The 21,746-nt window shown below is 44.8% G+C and overlaps 1 pseudogene across 1 annotated transcript; it reads right to left on the minus strand.

Moving 5' to 3' along the window:
- Positions 1–79: 79 nt before the first annotated feature.
- Positions 80–21,682, minus strand: LOC311100878 (radial spoke head 10 homolog B-like; annotated as a pseudogene). Its single transcript has 16 exons — positions 21,650–21,682; positions 20,853–20,905; positions 20,703–20,760; positions 19,868–20,002; positions 19,674–19,759; positions 19,435–19,555; positions 19,118–19,293; positions 18,871–19,015; positions 18,605–18,736; positions 17,000–17,060; positions 16,770–16,908; positions 16,529–16,636; positions 1,771–1,935; positions 1,386–1,683; positions 501–685; positions 80–284 (listed from the first exon to the last, which is right to left on the minus strand). The product of its transcript is annotated as a radial spoke head 10 homolog B-like (transcript).
- Between the last annotated feature and the right edge of the window lie 64 nt (positions 21,683–21,746).

Here is a 21,746-nt window from a genome sequence, read left to right on the forward strand (position 1 = left end):
AGAGGACTGTTATGACTTGATAAACCACGCTCTGAAAAGGTCTGTTTTAATCTGGCACTAGCAAACAGGCTTTACAGTCCTATCTAGCCCAAACTCCAGGGTGATCTGGGAGTATTTCTTGGCTGCTGTGGGCAGGCGACTGTTTGGTGATGACCACAGAGGTTGTGGAGGCCACAGGCATCTGAGCGACGTTAACGTCATCCTCTGGCCCCTTGCCTTGCTCTGCCTCCTCATCCTCTTCTTCCTCCCTCCATCTCTCCTCTGCCTCCCACAGCTTCCTCAACCTGGAAAAGGAAAGTTATAATTGAATGAAGAGCTTGTGTTGCACCAGAGTTCGATATCAGCATTCATCGTGCACACCAAGGGCAGATTTCCTAGACTAAAAAGCACTTCCATTGGAGATTCTCTGGGGCTTAATCTGGGTACATTTAACTGTCCCTTGTGGTGTGGGGGTTAGGATTCAAACTGGATCTAGGGGCCTCTTCATCATGTCTCAGTACCTGGCGTCTTCCTTGGCCAGAGCGATGCGGGGCTAGTGCCGTCTGCCTCAGCCTCTAGTCCTGCAACTCCCTCTTCAGCTCCATGCAGAACCTCTGGGTGAAGAACAAACTGGTGAGTCCTCTGGGTCCAGCTCAGTGTCCGCAGGACAGGAAGTCTTCCCTGCTCCACTCCGCTTCAACAGGCTCTGGTTAGGAGACACAGCAGGGGTGAGATTGGCATGGGCATACCATAGAAAAATGTTTTAATTAGAAGATGCATGTGTACAAAATAGCATTTTTGAGGCTGAATCCCAAATCACCCTCGCCCTTACATTTGCGCGTTCACCATATGCACAGGTGTCCCAAAGCTGAGAGAGGAAAATAATTGAGGGTGTAGGAGCTAATTAGACCCTCCAATAGCACCTTCGACCATGCCAGCAAGCCTGCAGGCTCCAGAGCAAAGTGGTATCCCAACACGCGCAGCGACATGTTTGGAGTTTGTGCGATTTCATACAAAAGAATGGAGGCGTGCCTAATTATGTCACATGCATAAAAATATATATATATGTTTCAAAGCTAGACCGGTAACAAATGGAGTACTGCCCAAATTTCATATCTTGTAAAATGACAGGGAATTTGTTAATTTGAAGTTCATGTTCGTTTTATTATTTGAATGTGGAACAAATTGCATCATTGAAGTCACGAGTGTGTCCTGAAGTTGATGCTTTTATTGATCCCCTCGCCACTCTGAAAGTCTTCCTCTGAGTTTCATCAGCAACACGTGACGAGGGCCCTCTGAGCGAGTTGGTAGGGGTGAGGGGGTGGTTAGGGATTCACCGTGATTTTCGAAGGTCAAATGAATGTCATCAAATTAGTTGTGTAATATACTTATTGTGTGTAATCTACCTGTGCTGGGGGGATGATTATGGGGAGGGTGATTTGACACTTTAGCCTCCACTGCTGATGTAGAGCTCACCATGGTAGCCCTACCTGAGTCCTCGCTCCTCTGTGTCTGACGAGTGGGTTGTTGACCCACCATCTGACTGAAACACAGGCATACACTTTGTGATTTGAGGATGCCTGCTGCTTTGAGACTGTTTGGGCTCTATCTCCTCAGGTGTAGACAGCTGGAGACTCCTTGGATTTTCCCATCTGGGTAGAAAAATATATATTATTGAATGAACTAATTTGGACATGGGTTACTCTTGATTTCCAGAATTCGCCATGTGAGATTACGTATAGATGTGGCATTTGACTGAAATCTGATTAAACCAACCTCCAGTTGGATTACTTCACAGTAGGTTCAGCCAGAGGGGAAGGCCACTGTCGCTGAAACCCTCCTTGTGTCAGCAGGAGGGCAGGTCTCCACCTGGTGGTCTGAGGTTGTCTGACCATCCCTCTGATCCCTGACCTCTGCACAGCCCAGCAATGCCTCAAAGAACTCCAGGAATGTAATCTAGAATCATGTCCACCATCATGAACTTTCAATTAACTTATTTTTTGTTTTGTTTTTAAAGCATCTTTGAGATTCTTATTGTAATGAAAATCAAATTACAAATTAAATTTATTATGTATTATTAGACCCCTAAACAGCTTCTATCCCCTGGCCATAAGACTGTTAAATGGGTAACAACTACTGCTCCCCCCCATCCCTACGCTGCTGCTAAAATGATTATTGATTCGATGTATTACTACCACTACGCTGCTGTTCATTGATTATTGATTGCCATTACCATTAGTACCTATCTATTTATTCTGCTACTGGTCACTATTACTCCTGTTTACATGTATATATTACCACAAGTATTTGTGTATATATTCCTGCTACCAGTCACATTTCAGCCCTGTTTACATGTATATCCCACCATCCACCACTTACGCTGCTGCCATCCTGTTTACTATTTTACTATTCATACTGCTACCAGTATCCCTGCACATTTGGCACTGACCCTGTATATAGCTCCCTCTCTTATTTCTTGTTTTCTTTTATTTGTTATTATTAGTTATACATTGAACAAAAATATAAACCCAACATGTAAAGTGTTGGTCCCATGTTTCATGAGCTGAAATAAAAGAACCCAGAAATTTTCCATACGCACAAAAAGCGTATTTCTCTCAAATGTTGTGCACATTTTTCTTTTTTAATCCCTGTTAGTGAGCATTTCTCCTTTTGCTGGGGACAATAAAAGGCCATTCTAAAATGTGCAGTTTTGTCACACAACAATGCCACACAAGTTGAGGGAGCGTGCAATTGGCATGATGACTGCAGGAATGTCCACCAGAGCTGTTGCCACAGAATTGAATGTTCATTTCTCTACCATAAGCCGAATCCAACGTCGTTTTAGAGAATTTGGCAGTACGTCCAGCTGGCCTCACAACCGCAGACCACGTATAACCCATGCCAGCCCAGGACCTCCACATCCAGCTTCTTCACCAGTGGGATCATCTGAGACCAGCCACTCGGACAGCTGATGTAATTGTGGGTTTGCACAACCAAATAATTTCTGCACAAACTGTCAGAAACAGTCTCAGGGAAGCTCATCTGTGTTCTCGTCGTCCTCACCAGGGTCTTGACCTGACTGTAGTTCGGAGTCGTAACCGACTTCAGTGGGCAAATGCGATCCTTCGATGGCCATTGGCACGCTGGAGGTGTGCTCATCACGGATGAATCCCGGTTTCAACTGTACCGGGCAGATGGCAGACAGCGTGTATGGTGTCATGTGGGTGAGCAGTTTGCTGATGTCAACGTTGTGAAAAGAGTGCCCCATAATGCGGTGGGGTTATGGTATGGGCAGGCATAAGCTACGGACAACTAACACAATTGCATTTTATTGATGGCAATTTGAATTCACAGAGATACCGTGACGAGATCCTGAGGCCCATTGTTGTGCCATTCAACCGCCACCATCACCTCATGTTTCAGCATGATAATGCATGGCCCCATGTCGCAAGGAACTGTAAACAATTCCTGGAAGTGTCACGAATGCTGAGTGTGGATGTGGTGCGAGAAATCAAGCGCAGGAACAAGGGCGTTCGTCAACAGACTTTAGTGATCCAAAATATAACTCCAAACAGGTAACTGGCCAACCCAACCGGGAGGCATGAACAATTACGCACACACACAACAGTGCGTAAAATAGTAGAAACGCGCACGCAGTGCGGACTCTCAAAAAACAAACAACATGAGAGGAAAACCCACCAACAGCTAACAGCTGACATAACAATCACACATAACACCTGACCCAACACACGATAACTAAATAGGAAACAAAATCAAACACTAACAAGGGACAGGTGTACAAACAGACAAAACCAAACAAACATGAAACATCGAACGGTGGTAGCTAGTACTCCGGGGACGACGACCGCCGAAGCCTGCCCGAACAAGGAGGAGGAGCAGCCTCGGCCGAAACCGTGACAGTACCCCCCCCTTGACGCGCGGCTCCAGCCGTGCGCCGACCCCGGCCTCGGGGACGACCAGGAAGACGCGGAGCAGGGCGCGTAGGATGACCCCGATGGAACTCGGTCAGAAGAGACAGGTCTAATATGTCCCTCCTCGGCACCCAGCACCGCTCCTCCGGGCCGTACCCCTCCCACTCCACGAGATATTGGAGACCCCCCATCCGGCGTCTCGAATCAAGGATGGACCTAACGGTGTACGCCGGAGCCCCCTCGATGTCCAACGGGGGCAGAGGAGTCTCTTCTATCTCATAGTCCTGGAGTGGACCAGCTACCACCGGCCTGAGGAGAGACACATGGAACGAGGGGTTAATATTCTTGTAATCAATGGGCAGTTCTAACCTGTAACACACCTCGTTCAACCTCCTCAGGACTTTGAACGGCCCCACAAACCGCCGACCCAGCTTCCGGCAGGGCAGGCGGAGGGGCAGGTTTCTGGTCGAGAGCCAGACTCGATCTCCAGGTGCGTACACAGGCCCCTCACTGCGGTGGAGATCGGCGCTCGTCTTATGTCGACGGATGGCCCGCTGCAGATGAACGTGGGCAGCGTTCCACGTCTCCTCCGAGCGCCGCACCCACTCATCCACCGCAGGGGCCTCGATCTGGCTCTCATGCCAAGGTTTAGGGGGGGGTACTGTCACGCCCTGGCTCTGGGGACTCTAGTATGTTGAGCCAGGGTGTGAGTTTTCATTTGTTTATGTTCTAGTTGTTGTATATCTATGTTGGCCAGGGTGGCTCCCAATCAGAGACGGCTGTAGCTCGTTGTCTCTGATTGGGAGTCATACTTAGGTAGCCGTTAGGCATTCATTATTTGTGGTTTCTTGTTCCGTGTGGGTTTGTTTATGTAACCAGGGACGTCACGTTTTCGTTTTGTTGTTTTGATCGTGTGATCATTCTAATAAATAAAATGTTCGCATTCAACGCTGCGCCTTGGTCCTCCTCTATGAATGACGATCGTGACAGGAAGCTGAAAATGTCCCAGTTCTTCCATGGCCTGCATACTCACCCATTGAACATGTACGAAAGCGTGTTCCAATTAAAATCAAATCAAATTTTATTTGCCACATGCGCTGAATACAACAGGTGTAGACCTTACAGTGAAATGCTTACTTCCAAGCCCTTAGCTAACAATGCCGTTTTAAGAAACAACGTGTTAAGTAAAAAATAAAGAAAATAACAGTAGTGAGGCTATATACAGGGGTGTACCGGTACAGAGTCAATGTGCGGGGGCACAGGTTAGTCGAGGTAATTGAGGTAATATGTACATGTGGGTAGAGTTAAAGTGACTATGCATAGATAACAAACAGAGTAGCAGCAGTGCAAATGCAAATAGTCTGGGTAGCCATGATTAGCTGTTCAGGAGTCTTATGGTTTGGGGTAGAAGCTGTTAAGAAGCCTTTTGGACCTAGACTTGACGCTCCGGTACCGCTTGCTGTGCGGTAGCAGAGAGAACAGTCTATGACTAGGGGGGGCTGGTCTTTGACAATTTTTAGGGCCTTCCTCTGACACCGCCTGGTATAGAGGTCCTGGATGGCAGGAAGCTTGGCCCCAGTGATGTACTGGGCCGTACGCACTACTCTCTGTAGTGCCTTGCGGTCAGAGGCCGAGCAGTTGCCAGACCAGGTGGTGATGCAAACATTCAGGATAGTCTCGATGGTGTAGCTGTAAAACTTTTTGAGGATCTGAGGACCCATGCCAAATATTTTCAGTCTCTTGAGGGGGAATAGGCTTTGTCGTGCCCTCTTCACGACTCTCTTGGTGTGTTTGGAACTTGAAGCTCTCAACCAGCTCCCCTACAGCCCTGTCGATAAGAATGGGGGCGTGCTCAGTGCTATTTTTTTTCTCTCTTTGTAGTCCACAATCATTTCCTTTGTCTTGATCACGTTGAGGGAGAGGTTGTTATCCTGGCACCACACGGTCAGGTCTCTGACCTCCTCCCTATAGGCTGTCTCATCGTTGTTGGTGATCAGGCCTACCACTGTTGTGTTGTCGGCAAACTTAATGATGGTGTTGGAGTCGTGCCTGGCCATGCAGTCATGGGTGAACAGGGAGTACAGGAGGGGACTGAGCATGCACCCCTGAGGGGCCCCCGTGTTGAGGATCAGCGTGGCAGAAGTGTTGTTACCTACCCTTACCACCTGGGGGCGGCCCATCAGGAAGTCCAGGATCCAGTTGCAGAGGGAGGTGTTTAGTCCCAGGGTCCTTAGCTTAGTGATGAGCTTTGAGGGCACTATGGTGTTGAACACTGAGCTGTAGTCAATGAATAGCATTCTCACGTAGGTGTTCCTCTTGTCCAGGTGGGAAAGGGCAGTGTGGAGTGCAATAGAGATTGCAGCATCTGTGGATCTGTTGGGGCGGTATGTACATTTCTGGGATAATGGTGTTGATGTGAGCCATGACCAGCCTTTCAAAGCACTTCATGGCTACAGACGTGAGTGCTACGGGTCGGTATTCATTTAGGCAGGTTATCTTAGTGTTCTTGGGCACAGGGACTATGGTGGTCTGTTTATTCCAAGCGACGCACAATTAGTGAGCTCATACATTTTTATACTTATACTAGCCCCCCTTGGGAATCGAACACCCAACCCTGGCGTTGCAAGCACCGTGCTCTACCAACTGAGCTACAGAGGACCACAGATGAGCGTATAGTGCCTTTTTCTGATAATGTTATAATTGTAGCCTATTGCATTACTTTAGTTTAAAATATACGTTTGTTTATTCAACAAATCTAGAACCCACTATAAATTGGTGCTATTCACTCAGCATAATAGCCAAAGCTCCTTGCATTCCCTGGTTCACGTAACGAAAATACATTATCATTCTATTCAACTATCTAACATTACCAACTATTCGCATACATCACTAGTGTCACGCAAACTATAGAATAAAGTAATAACAATTAGAATGTGTCAAATAAATGTTTTCCATCCAACTATTCAAACTTGCTTCAAATATATCTTTCAGCTCGATACAGTCAAGCAAGTACGACTCTCTTTTACCCGGAAACTAGTTCATGGCATTAGTAAAGTCTATTCACATCCCAACAATAACAAAAAATATATTTATATCCATATTATTAAAAGACCTTACTTTCATTCCAGTCTACCTAAACAATTCAAATTATGGCCATAACTCTATCCAAATTGCCAGTCCACTATTCAAATGTAGGTAACTGTCCTTTCTGATTAGACTATAGTCACTCCTCCCTTCTTTCCCGTTGAATAAGTGAGTCCTTCAGTCTGAAAAGACGCAGGCTGCTAATTCGTCCAGTCTTATCCTGACTGTTCCGTCAATCTAAACAACCCACAACCATAGTTAAACTATACTTAGAAAACCTAGACTCTGATCAGCGATGCAGAATCTATGCTTTATTGAAAAGACAAGTTAATCCTCCTTTATTTCAATGATAATGGTCAGTAGTTTTAGTATCTGGCACATACCACACTTTATCAGAAAATAGCTTTGAAGAACACAGATCTCACACGCTCAACGTAAACAACTTAGCAGTCAACGAGTCAAACCCCACATTCATTGATTTGGAAACAGATCTAACGACCTAACCAAATGAATTATATTTTCCCCCTAATATACTAAAATTCCTTGACTATATCACCTCTGCTTCTGAAATAATAGATAGTTTATTATAATGCTTAATTCCACCACATGCTCTATGTACTTTCTCCCATCCCCACGTAGGTCTGTACGTGTTTGGGCGTGCAAGTCAACACCTATAATTTTATCCAATGACTTGTAATAAATTACACTCCCATAAAATTCATTATATTCTAATATATTCACATCAACCAAACCATTCATGTTTCTAATGATTCTTTATTGCCACAAATCAGTTAATCACAATCTAGTCTCAGCGGAACGGACAACAAATTACCCAAATCCTTCCCCTCAGTCATAGAATCCTCCCAGAATCATATATGCTGGTAACTATTCCCTGATCTTACAAAATTCTATGACAGGCATTGTTGTACGAAACTCCAAGATATCATTTACAAGAAAAGCTTATTATTCCAACGTATATATAATTATCATACACACCTCTATATCTCATCATTCAAACTTCAGAGTGCGACTAATTTACACCATTATACCACTCTTATTCCATATTTATACAATGTTGTTCTCAAACGCGCTTAATTACTATTTGTATAACCTACAGGAATATTTTATTCTATCAAAGGGCCCAAATTTGGAATGTTAACCCTATCCTAGTTATTATTTTTACTGTAGTCAATTTATCATAATACTACATCACCTCTAAAGTTTCCAAATATAATGTCAGAAACATACCCTAAAAGATTGATCAAAATACAATGCATAGATGTCATATGATCACACCGGTACACGTGACCTGTTCCTCCAACAGGATTTATTCTACCCCTCCTGGTAACGTGAATTTTCTACACTCAGTTGGTCAATGAATATCCACGCACCATTTATTCTGAGTGAGATTGGGCACGTCCTTTCTCCATCAGACAGAAGCTTCAAACGACCTCAAATATATTTCCTTTCCTTACAGAAAGGCTATTTACTTGCAGGATTTCTTATTATTCTCACTCACACAGATGATCAGCCACTTGTGCCCAAATGAATCAGACAGTTGAATGACTCACAGCCGCCCAAGCAAACCATTCACCCATACGAGATGAGCAGACCTACTCTATTTAACACTTTCTCTATATTTTGAAGCCCTTGTGGCTATTTAACCCGTTCACCTACTCAGGATGACCTAACTTTTTTACCTGATCGACCCTGCCTAACTTTGGCATCACCACAACACAGGATGATGCCCCACCTACCCGAGCAGACCTCTAACAATGAATTCCTCATTAGAGCGGTAACCGTAGGTCCCAAATTTAGCTAGCCACCTGCCCGTTCAGCCCTCTGGAGCGCTAATTTTAGCTCTCCAAAGCGGTATCCACAGGATTTCTATTTATTTAGCCCCCTAGGTGATACACTGCCTCGACACACCTGGACTTCTACTACGCTTTCCTAAGCGACCTGTAAATTCTGCCCTATTTTTTTTTTCTGATACACTTCCTCGACACAGAAAATAAGCGGTATTACACAGGATTTCTGCCTACCTAAGCAGCCTATAAACGACAGACTTCCTCGACACGTTTATAGCGGTATTCGCAGGACTTAACATGTTATTGTCTGATCGCTCAATCAGATGGACAACCGCCCGTGCTGAAATGACCCAGACAAAGCGATCAGCAGGATGAATCAAATCAATTGAACAGACGGTTCAGACGAACAACAGAGTGACATCGACATGTATTCTTAAATTCAAAAACTCCTAGTCTCTAATTTTCTGGTTCTTAAATTTGGAGAGACCTACTTGGTATTTCTGCAGCTGATGCCGTGCCCCGGATCGGACCACACAAACGTTATACTATATAAGTAAGAACTTGGCTTACCTGTTAAAAGCGGCCGCTTTTGTTTGTATGGTCCGTCCAAGCCGTTTCATAACTGCAGATGTACACCGTCTCTGGCCCCTGTTGTCAACTCCTGGCAAAGCTCGCCAAATATGTCGTAGAAATATTTGACTCAAAAAGTAGTAAACTTAAAAATATTTCTCGAGACTGGAACTTGTGAATTCAGAAATTATACTTTTATTATTTGCATAACAAAGCCGAGCTTGCTCCATGGAGCAACTGCTTGCCCTGAACCAGAGCACTCCTTTTATACAGTCACACTGATACAACTGATAGTTACTCCTCCCTATGTGAATGAATAACATCTTTCAGTATCACATGTTGGCTACTCACAAGGGCTACTTGCGCTTCTCTAAGTGGGGCCTCTGTATCTTATTAGTGGCATGACTAAAAAAATTATGTACATACGTACGTTAAAGAACAATCACACTCTGTATTGACTATATTCACTATCCAGGCATGCATCTGGAGTACAAAGTATCAATCATGTTCATTCTGTTTTACCTTTATCATTTCATAACACATTATAAAACATATCAATTAATACTTAAACATGGTTTAAACATGTCATCCATAACCCATTCTCAACCACATACATTTAAGCATTTATCATTTACCATCCTCCCTGGCCCTTGAGATTATGTGCATGTGGCCATGTGTCAGGTCATAAGGTCATAAGCACAAACAAATGATAACACTAGTTCCATTGTTACTCCAATCTCCACACAGCCATCACTAGGAGTTGTATCTCCATCACATGTCATTGACATACCCAGACCAGCTGCAGGGAGTTTATGAAAAACACATAAATGTCTCTGCTCTGTATTAACCCTTCAACTGGTTCTCAATCCATAAACATTTTAAGGCATATAGGTGTTTAATTCTACAACATATGTACTTGAAAATCATCTATAGGAGCAATTTCCAAACGCCTGCAGGTACCACATTCATCTGTACAAACAATAGTAAGCAAGTATAAACACCATGGGACCACGCAGTCGTCATACCGCTCAGGAAGGAGACGTGTTCTGTCTCCTAGAGATGAACGTACTTTGGTGTGAAAAGTGCAAATCAATCCCAGAACAACAGCAAAGGACCTTGTGAAGATGCTGGAGGAACAGGTACAAAAGTATCTACAGTGAGGAAAAAAAGTATTTAGTCAAATCAAATCAAATCAAATTTTATTGGTCACATGCGCCGAATACAACAGGTGCACACATTACAGTGAAATGCTTACTTACAGCCCTTAACCAACAGTGCATTTATTTTTAACAAAAAAAGTAAAAATAAAACAACTACAAAAAAAGTGTTGAGAAAAAAAGAGCAGAAGTAAAATAAAATAACAGTAGGGAGGCTATATACAGGGGGGTACCGGTGCAGAGTCAATGTGCGGGGGCACCGGCTAGTTGAGATAGTTGAAGTAATATGTACATGTGGGTAGAGTTAAAGTGACTATGCATAAATAATTAACAGAGTAGCAGCAGCGTAAAAAGGATGGGGTGGGGGGGCAGTGCAAATAGTCCGGGTAGCCATGATTAGCTGTTCAGGAGTCTTATGGCTTGGGGGTAGAAGCTGTTGAGAAGTCTTTTGGACCTAGACTTGGCACTCCGGTACCGCTTGCCGTGCGGTAGCAGAGAGAACAGTCTATGACTAGGGTGGCTGGAGTCTTTGACAATTTTGAGGGCCTTCCTCTGACACCGCCTGGTATAGAGGTCCTGGATGGCAGGAAGCTTGGCCCCAGTGATGTACTGGGCCGTACGCACTACCCTCTGTAGTGCCTTGCAGTCGGAGGCCAAGCAGTTGCCATACCAGGCGGTGATGCAACCAGTCAGGATGCTCTCGATGGTGCAGCTGTAGAATTTTTTGAGGATCTGAGGACCCATGCCAAATCTTTTCAGTCTCCTGAGGGGGAATAGGCTTTGTCGTGCCCTCTTCACGACTGTCTTGGTGTGTTTGGACCATGATAGTTCGTTGGTGATGTGGACACCAAGGAACTTGAAGCTCTCAACCTGTTCCACTACAGCCCCGTCGATGAGAATGGGGGCGTGCTCAGTCCTCTTTTTTTTCCTGTAGTCCACAATCATCTCCTTTGTCTTGGTCACGTTGAGGGAGAGGTTGTTGTCCTGGCGCCACACGGCCAGGTCTCTGACCTCCTCCCTATAGGCTGTCTCATCGTTGTCGGTGATCAGGCCTACCACTGTTGTGTCGTCGGCAAACTTAATGATGGTGTTGGAGTCGTGCCTGGCCATGCAGTCATGGGTGAACAGAGAGTACAGGAGGGGACTGAGCACGCACCCCTGAGGGGCCCCCGTGTTGAGGATCAGTGTGGCAGATGTGTTGTTACCTACCCTTATCACCTGGGGGCGGCCCGTCAGGAAGTCCAGGATCCAGTTGCAGAGGGAGGTGTTTAGTCCCAGGATCCTTAGCTTAGTGATGAGCTTAGAGGGCACTATGGTGTTGAATGCTGAGCTGTAGTCAATGAATAGCATTCTCACGTAGGTGTTCCTCTTGTCCAGGTGGGAAAGGGCAGTGTGGAGTGCAATAGAGATTGCATCATCTGTGGATCTGTTGGGGCGGTATGCAAATTGGAGTGGGTCTAGGGTTTCTGGGATAATGGTGTTGATGTGAGCCATGACCAGCCTTTCAAAGCACTTCATGGCTACAGACGTCAGTGCTACGGGTCGGTAGTCATTTAGGCAGGTTATCTTAGAGTCCTTGGGCACGGGGACTATGGTGGTCTGCTTGAAACATGTTGGTATTACAGACTCAGTCAGGGACATGTTGAAAATGTCAGTGAAGACACTTGCCAGTTGGTCAGCACATGCTCGGAGAACACGTCCTGGTAATCCGTCTGGCCCTGCGGCCTTGTGAATGTTGACCTGCTTAAAAGTCTTACTCACATCGGCTACGGAGAGCGTGATCACATAGTCATCCGGAACAGCTGGTGCTCTCATGCATGCTTCAGTGTTGCTTGCCTCGAAGCGAGCATAGAAGTGGTTTAGCTCGTCTGGTAGGCTTGTGTCACTGGGCAGCTCGCGGCTGTGCTTCCCTTTGTAGTCTGTAATAGTTTTCAAGCCCTGCCACATCCGACGAGCGTCAGAGCCAGTGTAGTACGATTCAATCTTAGTCCTGTATTGACTCTTTGCCTGTTTGATGGTTCGTCGGAGGGCATAGCGGGATTTCTTATAAGCGTCCGGGTTAGAGTCCCGTTCCTTGAAAGCGGCAGCTCTACCCTTTAGCTCAGTGCGGATGTTTCCTGTAATCCATGGCTTCTGGTTGGTGTATGTACGTACGGTCACTGTGGGGACGACATCATCGATGCACTTATTGATGAAGCCAGTGACTGATGTGGTGTACTCCTCAATGCTGTCTGAAGAATCCCGGAACATGTTCCAGTCTGTGCTAGCAAAACAGTCCTGTAGCTTAGCATCTGCGTCATCTGACCACTTTTTTATTAACCGAGTCACTGGTGCTTCCTGCTTTAGTTTTTGCTTATAAGCAGGAATCAGGAGGATAGAGTTATGGTCAGATTTGCCAAATGGAGGGCGAGGGAGAGCTTTGTATGCGTCTCTGTGTGTGGAGTAAAGGTGGTCTAGAGTTTTTTTTCCTCTGGTTGCACATTTAACATGCTGGTAGAAATTAGGTAGAACGGATTTAAGTTTCCCTGCATTAAAGTCCCCGGCCACTAGGAGCGCTGCATCTGGATGAGCGTTTTCCTGTTGATTTATGGCCTTGTACAACTCATTCAGTGCAATCTTAATGCCAGCATTGGTTTGTGGTGGTAAATAGACAGCTATGAAAAATATAGATGAAAACTCTCTTGGTAAATAGTGTGGTCTACAGCTTATCATAAGATACTCTACCTCAGGCGAGCAAAACCTCGAGACTTCCTTAGTATTTGATTTTGTGCACCAGCTGTTGTTTACAAATATACACAGACCGCCACCCCTTGTCTTACCGGAGTCAGCCGTTCTATCCTGACGATGTAGCGTATAGCCCGCTAGCTGTATGTTATCCATGTCGTCGTTCAGCCACGACTCGGTGAAACATAGGATATTACAGTTTTTAATGTCCCGTTGGTAGGATAACCGTAATCTTAGGTCATCCAATTTGTTATCCAATGATTGAAGATTAGCTAATAGGATTGATGGAAGAGGCAGTTTACTCGCTCGCCGTCGGATCCTTACAAGGCACCCCGATCTACGTCCACGATATCTCCGTCTCTTCCTCACGCGAATGACGGGGATTTGGGCCTTGTCGGGTGTCTGTATGATATCCTTCGCGGCCGCCTCGTTGAAGAAAAAATATTCGTCCAATACGAGGTGAGTAATCGCTGTCCTGATATCCAGAAGCTATTTTTGGTGATAAGAGACGATGGCAGAAACATTATGTACAAATGGTTAGAGGGCTGTAAAACGGCAGCCATCTTCTCCGGCGCTGTCTAGAGAAAGTGGTCCTATCTGTCAGCCACCAATGGTGCAAGTTCTCCCACTTAAAAAGATGAGAGAGGCCTGTAATTTTTATCATAGGTACACATCAACTATGACAGACAAATTTAGATTTTTTTTCCCAGAAAATCACATTGTAGGATTTTTAATGAATTTATTTGCAAATTATGGTGGAAAATAAGTATTTGGTCACCTACAAACAAGCAAGATTTCTGGCTCTCACAGACCTGTAACTTCTTCTTTAAGAGGCTCCTCTGTCCTCCACTCGTTACCTGTATTAATGGCACCTGTTTGAACTTGTTATCAGTATAAAAGACACCTGTCCACAACCTCAAACAGTCACACTCCAAACTCCACTATGGCCAAGACCAAAGAGCTGTCAAAGGACACCAGAAACAAAATTGTAGACCTGCACCAGGCTGGGAAGACTGAATCTGCAATAGGTAAGCAGCTTGGTTTGAAGAAATCAACTGTGGGAGCAATTATTAGGAAATGGAAGACATACAAGACCACTGATAATCTCCCTCGATCTGGGGCTCCACGCAAGATTGTGGTCCTCTGTAGCTCAACTGGTAGAGCACGGCGCTTGTAACGCCAAGGTAGTGGGTTCGATCCCCGGGACCACCCATACACAAAAATGTATGCACGCATGACTGTAAGTCGCTTTGGATAAAAGCGTCTGCTAAATGGCATATTATTATTATATTATAAGATCTCACCCCGTGGGGTCAAAATGATCACAAGCAAAAAATCCCAGAACCACACGGGGGGACCTAGTGAATGACCTGCAGAGAGCTGGGACCAAAGTAACAAAGCCTACCATCAGTAACACACTACGCCGCCAGGGACTCAAATCCTGCAGTGCCAGACGTGTCCCCCTGCTTAAGCCAGTACATGTCCAGGCCCGTCTGAAGTTTGCTAGAGTGCATTTGGATGATCCAGAAGAGGATTGGGAGAATGTCATATGGTCAGATGAAACCAAAATAAAACCTTTTGGTAAAAACTCAACTCGTCGTGTTTGGAGGACAAAGAATGCTGAGTTGCATCCAAAGAACACCATATCTACTGTGAAGCATGGGGGTGGAAACATCATGCTTTGGGGCTGTTTTTCTGCAAAGGGACCAGGACGACTGATCCGTGTAAAGGAAAGAATGAATGGGGCCATGTATCGTGAGATTTTGAGTGAAAACCTCCTTCCATCAGCAAGGGCATTGAACATGAAACGTGGCTGGGTCTTTCAGCATGACAATGATCCCAAACACACCGCCCGGGCAACGAAGGAGTGGCTTCGTAAGAAGCATTTCAAGGTCCTGGAGTGGCCTAGCCAGTCTCCAAATCTCAACCCCATAGAAAATCTTTGGAGGGAGTTGAAAGTCTGTGTTGCCCAGCGACAGCCCCAAAAGATCACTGCTCTAGAGGAGATCTGCATGGAAGAATGGGCCAAAATCCCAGCAACAGTGTGTGAAAACCTTGTGAAGACTTACAGAAAATGTTTGACCTGTGTCATTGCCAACAAAGGGTAAATAACAAAGTATTGAGAAACTTTTGTTATTGACCAAATACTTATTTTCCACCATAATTTGCAAATAAATTCATAAAATATCCTACAATGTGATTTTTTTTCTCATTTTGTCTGTCATAGTTGACGTGTACCTATGATGAAAATGACAGGCCTCTCTCATATTTTTAAGTGGGAGAACTTGCACAATTGGTGGCTGACTAAATACTTTTTCCCCCACTGTATATCCACAGTAAAACGAGTCATATATCGACATAACCTGAAAGGCCGCTCAGCAAGGAAGAAGCCACTGCTCCAAAACCGCCATATAAAAGCCAAACTACGGTTTGCAACTGCACATGGGGACAAAGATCGTACTTTTTGGAGAAATGTCCTCTGGTCTGATGAAACAAAAATAGAACTGTTTGGCCATAATGACCATCGTTATGTTTGGAGGAAAAAGGGGGTGCTTGCAAGCCGAAGAACACCATCCCAACTGTGAAGCACGGGGGTGGCAGCAGCATGCTGTGGGGGTGCTTTGCTGCAGGAGGGACTGGTGCACTTCACAAAATAGATGGCATCATGAGGAAGGAAAATTATGTGGATATATTGAAGCAACATCTCAAGACATCAGTCAGGAAGTTAAAGCTTGGTCGCAAATGGGTCTTCCAAATGGACAATGACCCCAAGCATACTTCCAAAGTTGTGGCAAAATGGCTTAAGGACAACAAAGTCAAGATATTGGAGTGGCCATCAAAAATCCCTGACCTCAATCCTATAGAACATTTGTGGGCAGAACTGAAAAAGTGTGTGCGAGCAAGGAGGCCCTGTCAGGAGGAATGGGCCAAAATTCACCCAACTTATTGTGGGAAGCTTGTGGAAGGCTACCCGAAACGTTTGACCCAAGTTAAACAATTTAAAGGCAATGCTACCAAATACTAATTGAGTGTATGTAAACTTCTGACCCACTGGGAATGTGATGAAATAAATAAAAGCTGAAATAAATCATTCTCTCTACTATTATTCCGACATTTCACATTCTTAAAATAAAGTGGTGATCCTAACTGACCTAATAAGTTTAAATGTATTTGGCTAAGGTGTATGTAAACTTCCGACTTCAACTGTATATAGTACAGAAACCTGCTCCACCATACAAATACAAAGGAATGAATAAAATGGCGTTTAGCTGACCTATAGGTCCAGGTTGCAGTGTTAACGGTCGTAAGCAGCTAGGTTCTCTGCAGAGAGGATCTCTAGGAGTTTCTCTGTGGTCAGCTGAGCATCAAACAGACCAAGGTCCTGTTGGTGGGACAGACAACCAAGTTTCAACATTCAACTTTACATCATGTAAAGTTAGGGTTGTGAGGGTCAGGAAAAACTCAGGGCTCTAAATATGAGCACCCATCATCACACAACATCAGTGTGTGGTCACATTAGTTCACATATGAAGTGCCTGACAGTCATGGTTTGGTCAGCTAGAGGGACTCTGCAGAAGGCCTTGTAGATCTCCCATCACCTCTCAATGTAGTTGACAGCAATCACAGCATGCAGAGGGTTGGGGAACAACAACTCTGCATTCGGAGTTCACAACAAGGAGAGAGCGATGGGCTACACTTGATAATGAGTAAACAATGGCGTGTGTGTATGCATGCGTACGTGTACCTTTTACATTCTTGTTCCTCAACAGCTTGGAGAAACATGCAACCAGTATGATACAGAGGGCCTGGGAAGTAGAGGAGAGAGGCTCAGGAGTATGTGGTGTTGATACAAGGTTGTTACTACAGTAATTACAGTGTTACTACACAAGAGTAAGAGCGTAAGGGTTAGCAACTTTGTCCTTACTGTATGTCCTTATGGTAGGTGTTGTAGGTCAAGATCACAACACAGCGGAGGAACTTTCTGAGCAGCATGGTGCTGAAGGGAGAGTGGATCTCCTCTGAAGGGTCATCATCTGCTTTGAAATGAGTTCACAAAACCAGACTTAAATGGAAAAATGTAACAATGTAGGTTCATGTCCTGCTCAGGTTACCCCCTGTATTCACTACAATATGTTATTCTCTCTAATGTTAAGTTAACAGTTCTGATGCGAATGAAGCAAATGAACAAAACTGGAAGAATTGGCCAAACATGAAGGGAGGTACAGTAGATGAAGTGGTTCATTCTCCCTGGCCTTACCACATATGTAGCTGTCGACCTGGGCCAGGGTGATGCCGAAATGGACCTGGTGCTCTCCCACCAGGACACGATATGCATAAATACTTTTTTTTTAATATAGAGAAACGTTCCAAATGGACCCGAGGACAACTAGACACGTTCCGTATATACCTGGTCGGATCCAGACCCTGTCCGATCCGAGTGAGGGAAGCAGCAGAAACGTTTTTTAAGCTAGGGAGAGGGGTGCCGCTCTAGCAGGCCGGGGAGGGGCCGTACTGTGTGATTGACATGGGGAGCGGGGAGCAGGGAGGAGGGAGGGAGAGACCAGAAACAGCAACAAACCAAGCCGACTCGCGCTATAGTAGACTAATAGCTGCCATAGCTAGGTTATTTATCATCAAATATGATTACGTAGTACCTGTTTTGGACTGCATCAAACCGGGAGAAGCTAGTTAAGCTAGCTAACGTTACTCAGGCTACAGTTACAAATAACAACAACTCCATTCAGGATATTACGTAGCAGCCTGCCTACCTGTTGGCTCTTGGTCGTTGTAGCCTATCCTTCTCCTTTAACTTTTCATTCCGTCATTTTCATTCCATATTCTATTGATTAGATATCTCCTAACTTTTGTCACACATGGAGCGAGGCTATATGACTGTATGATTGGCCAACAACAAGTTACACGCAACATGCTCCACTCCTGAAAAGCAAGAGCAGCAGCATTATTTATACATTTTCTCTCTCTCTCTCTTTACTGCAGCAGTCGCGTTCGGATCTGTACGGGCCCTTCCAGACAAGTCAGTCAAAATTACACATACCCGAGACCCGTGACAATCATATCAGATCTGACCCAGACCCATGACATTATTTAGAATTCTGGATCCCAACCCGCTAGGGTCCCGGATCGGGTCTCGGGTATTCGGGTACAGGTGGATTCATAAAGACCTCTAGCACACATAACAGCACCCTGACTGTCAACTCAGCGCAGAGTTGGGGTTGAGGCTATCATAACTTAGTTATGGGATTGTTATAATATATGGAATTTTATTTGACAACTGAATTGACACAAATTGAAATGGATTTTCATATGCTGTTGTGGTCTGTCTACTGACCTGTTTGAGCTTCAGGTCTCTGGTTCTCTGGGAGGTTCTCCAGTAGAGCAGTGATGTCCAGAGCCATGTCAGGCCCAAGCAGGGCTGGACCACTGCCTGAGTCTCCTCCTGGTGCTCTTCTGGGGGATTCACCTGAAACACAAACACAGGACTTACTTTTACTATACTGTATAATCACATGACAAATACAGGACCATTCCAGGGAGTTGATGTCAGATGATTCATTTGTTCAGACATGTATTTTCAGAGGGACTTGGTGTGCTTACCGTCCTCAGAACGGGGAGTGTGTGTTCTTATCCCACTCAGATCAGGGGTGTTTGAACCGTCCAGGCAGAACGCTGGGAACTCTGCCATGTGGTTGTCCACAAACTCCCTTTCAAATATGTGCCCATTAAAGAAAATAAACTTTCCCTAGAATGTTCAAAGAGATCTTATTATTTCCACTCTACATTAACATCTATTCAATTAGAATGATTGCTCTATGGAAGTAGGAAGTGTTTTTTCCCCCTTCACCTGTCCATGTTTTTTGTTGTCCTTCCACTCTCTTTTGTAAAGATCCCGCTGTCGTAGTAGAAGCTGCCTTGGCCATGCCTCAGCCCCTGGACAAAGTCCGCAGTGTACTCATTCCTCAGGGGGTACTGAGAGCCAGGCACTCTCCTCAGGAACCATGTGTGGGTCCCCTGTCCATGCTGAGCGACAGAGGATGCTTTAACAGTAATTTATCAGTTTTACGTGAAGTTACTCCAACCATGTTTTCTTTCTCAAAGCAAAATAATGGGTTTATTCATCTATCATGTCATGGCAGATGGGGATGATTTGGTTTGACCTACCTGGACCCCATTCTCCCATGTCCCTCTGTACTGCTGACCCAGCTGCAGCCACCTCCTCTTGCCCTCTCCATGTCTCACATTGTTCCTCCACTGGCCCTCATACAGCTTCCCAGAGGGGTAACTTTGGCAGCAGAGAGAACACATGCAATGTGTATAACACTGATATAATTTAAGCATAAGAACACATTTATGGGAGATCATTCACGTGTAACACACTGTCTAAACACAAGTTCACCTACCATCGGCCTCCCCATCCCTCTCTGTTATTGTTCACCCAGTCTCCTTCATACCAGGATGTCACTTCCTGGTTATAGTATATCGCGCCCTAATAAAATAAACAAATACTGTAAATTAAGCAACAAACCCGCATTAAAAAGACAGCGGAAGAGGTGCAGGTTTATTTGACTTGCTCAAGAATTCAACAGGATCATACCTTTACGTGTCTTTTGCCATGATGCCACTGCCCTGTGTATATTACCGAGGTATTAGCACACCTGTATGTCCCGACACCATGGCGGATTCCACTGCACACCTCTCCCTCATAACAGCTACTGTCCAGCCAGGTGTATGTCCTGTCGTGGAAATTCTACTTTAACATTGAGGAGAGACCAGGTCAATCACCAATTAGGATATTACTTTGTTCAAAACTTATTAATAAGGGAGCAGGTCACATCACATACACAAGTGAATAGAGTGAGTGCTCTGCAATAATGAGTCTGGTCGACCCAACAGTCTTGAGTGTTGGGCCGAGAGCTCTGACATACAAAGATAAACAGACGTCTTATATAGTGGTCCTAAAAATGCTTAGTCATGGCTGGTTCCACCCCTCCACATCAGCTCAGAAGAAAACAAGCTACCTAGTTTTCTTCTCGTGGCTATGTGTATCGGTTCATAGCGCACAAACAAGTGATAACGTTAGTTCCGTCACTCCCCTCCGTTCAAGCCAGCCTGTTCACCTCATATCCTTACACAGCTGTGCCCTTGAAAGATAACAGAAGAACAGGATGAGCTGAGACACTGTGGTCACTTCTCAGAGGCTCTTTGTCTTATGCCGTGTGACCAAGTTACTCAGAAGCAAAGATACAAAACAATAACAACTCTCTGAGTTGCCCGATGTCCTTGACGATACGCACAGACCAGCTACAGGGAGCAGAGTGGAACCATCCCTTCTCAGAAGCACAGTATTGCAAGTTATCAAAATCTACCAATGTTAAGCATATAATTGTTAACTATTAATATAAAACAAAGCAGGTCATTTTTACACTCACAGTCCCATGACCCATGGGCACATTTAATGCAAACTCCCCGTTTGAGAATTTATGAGAATCAGTGGTTCACAGATCACATCTGCAGTTTAAGATTAACTAAGAAATTATGTATCTCCTAAAGATGGTGGACCAAAATACATCTTATTTCACTCTGCCCAGGTGTACAGACCACGTCCATGCATAAATCCTTCTGAAAACATACCCTTTTGAAGAAAAACAAAGCTTATTGATTTGATGTCATGTTTGCTATTTCATTTTAGGCATCATGTAATGTAATGCATGTTATATACTGAACAAAAATATAAACGCAACATGCAACAATTTCAAAGATTTAACTGAGTTATACTTCATAAAAGGAAATCAGTAAATTGAAATAAATCAATTAGGCCCTAATCTATGGATTTCACATGACTGGGCAGGGGCGCAACCAAGGGTGGGCCTGGGAGGGCATAGGTGCACTTGGTCTGTGGTTGTGAGGCGGATTATGGTAGAGGAATTAACATTAAATTCTCAGGCAACAGATCTGTTTGACATTCCTGCAGTCAGCATTCCAATTGCAAGCTCCCTCAAAACTTGAGACATCTGTGGCATTGTGTTGTGTGACAAAACTGCACATTTTAGAGTGACCTTTTATTGTCCCAAGCACAAGGTGCACCTGTGTAATGATCATGTTGTTTAATCAGCTTCTTGATATGCCACACCTGTCAGGTGGATGGATTATCTTGGCAAAGGAACTCAGAAACTCAAATGTCCGACTTGGTTGGCCGTGTTCAACAAATTAGCAAGTCGGCATAGGCCTTCCATGGAATGAGTTCGACACCCCTGATCTACAACGTGTGGTTCCAAGACAACACCAGCATGGGAGCTATTTGCCAAAAGTTGACTTAATGACTGTTCGGGAGTCATTTTCTCAGATCTTTTCTGTTTATCCCCTTTTGCCATTTCACCTGGTCATCCAGCCGATGCAGTTCCGTAAACATACCATGCTTAGCAAACGAGGCGCCTGTTGCTAAGGAGCTCGGTACGGAATCCTTAGTATGTCAA

The sequence above is a fragment of the Coregonus lavaretus genome (genome assembly GCF_964263955.1).
Source record: "Coregonus lavaretus genome assembly, chromosome: 25".
In the NCBI taxonomy this organism is placed as follows: Eukaryota; Metazoa; Chordata; class Actinopteri; order Salmoniformes; family Salmonidae; genus Coregonus; species Coregonus lavaretus.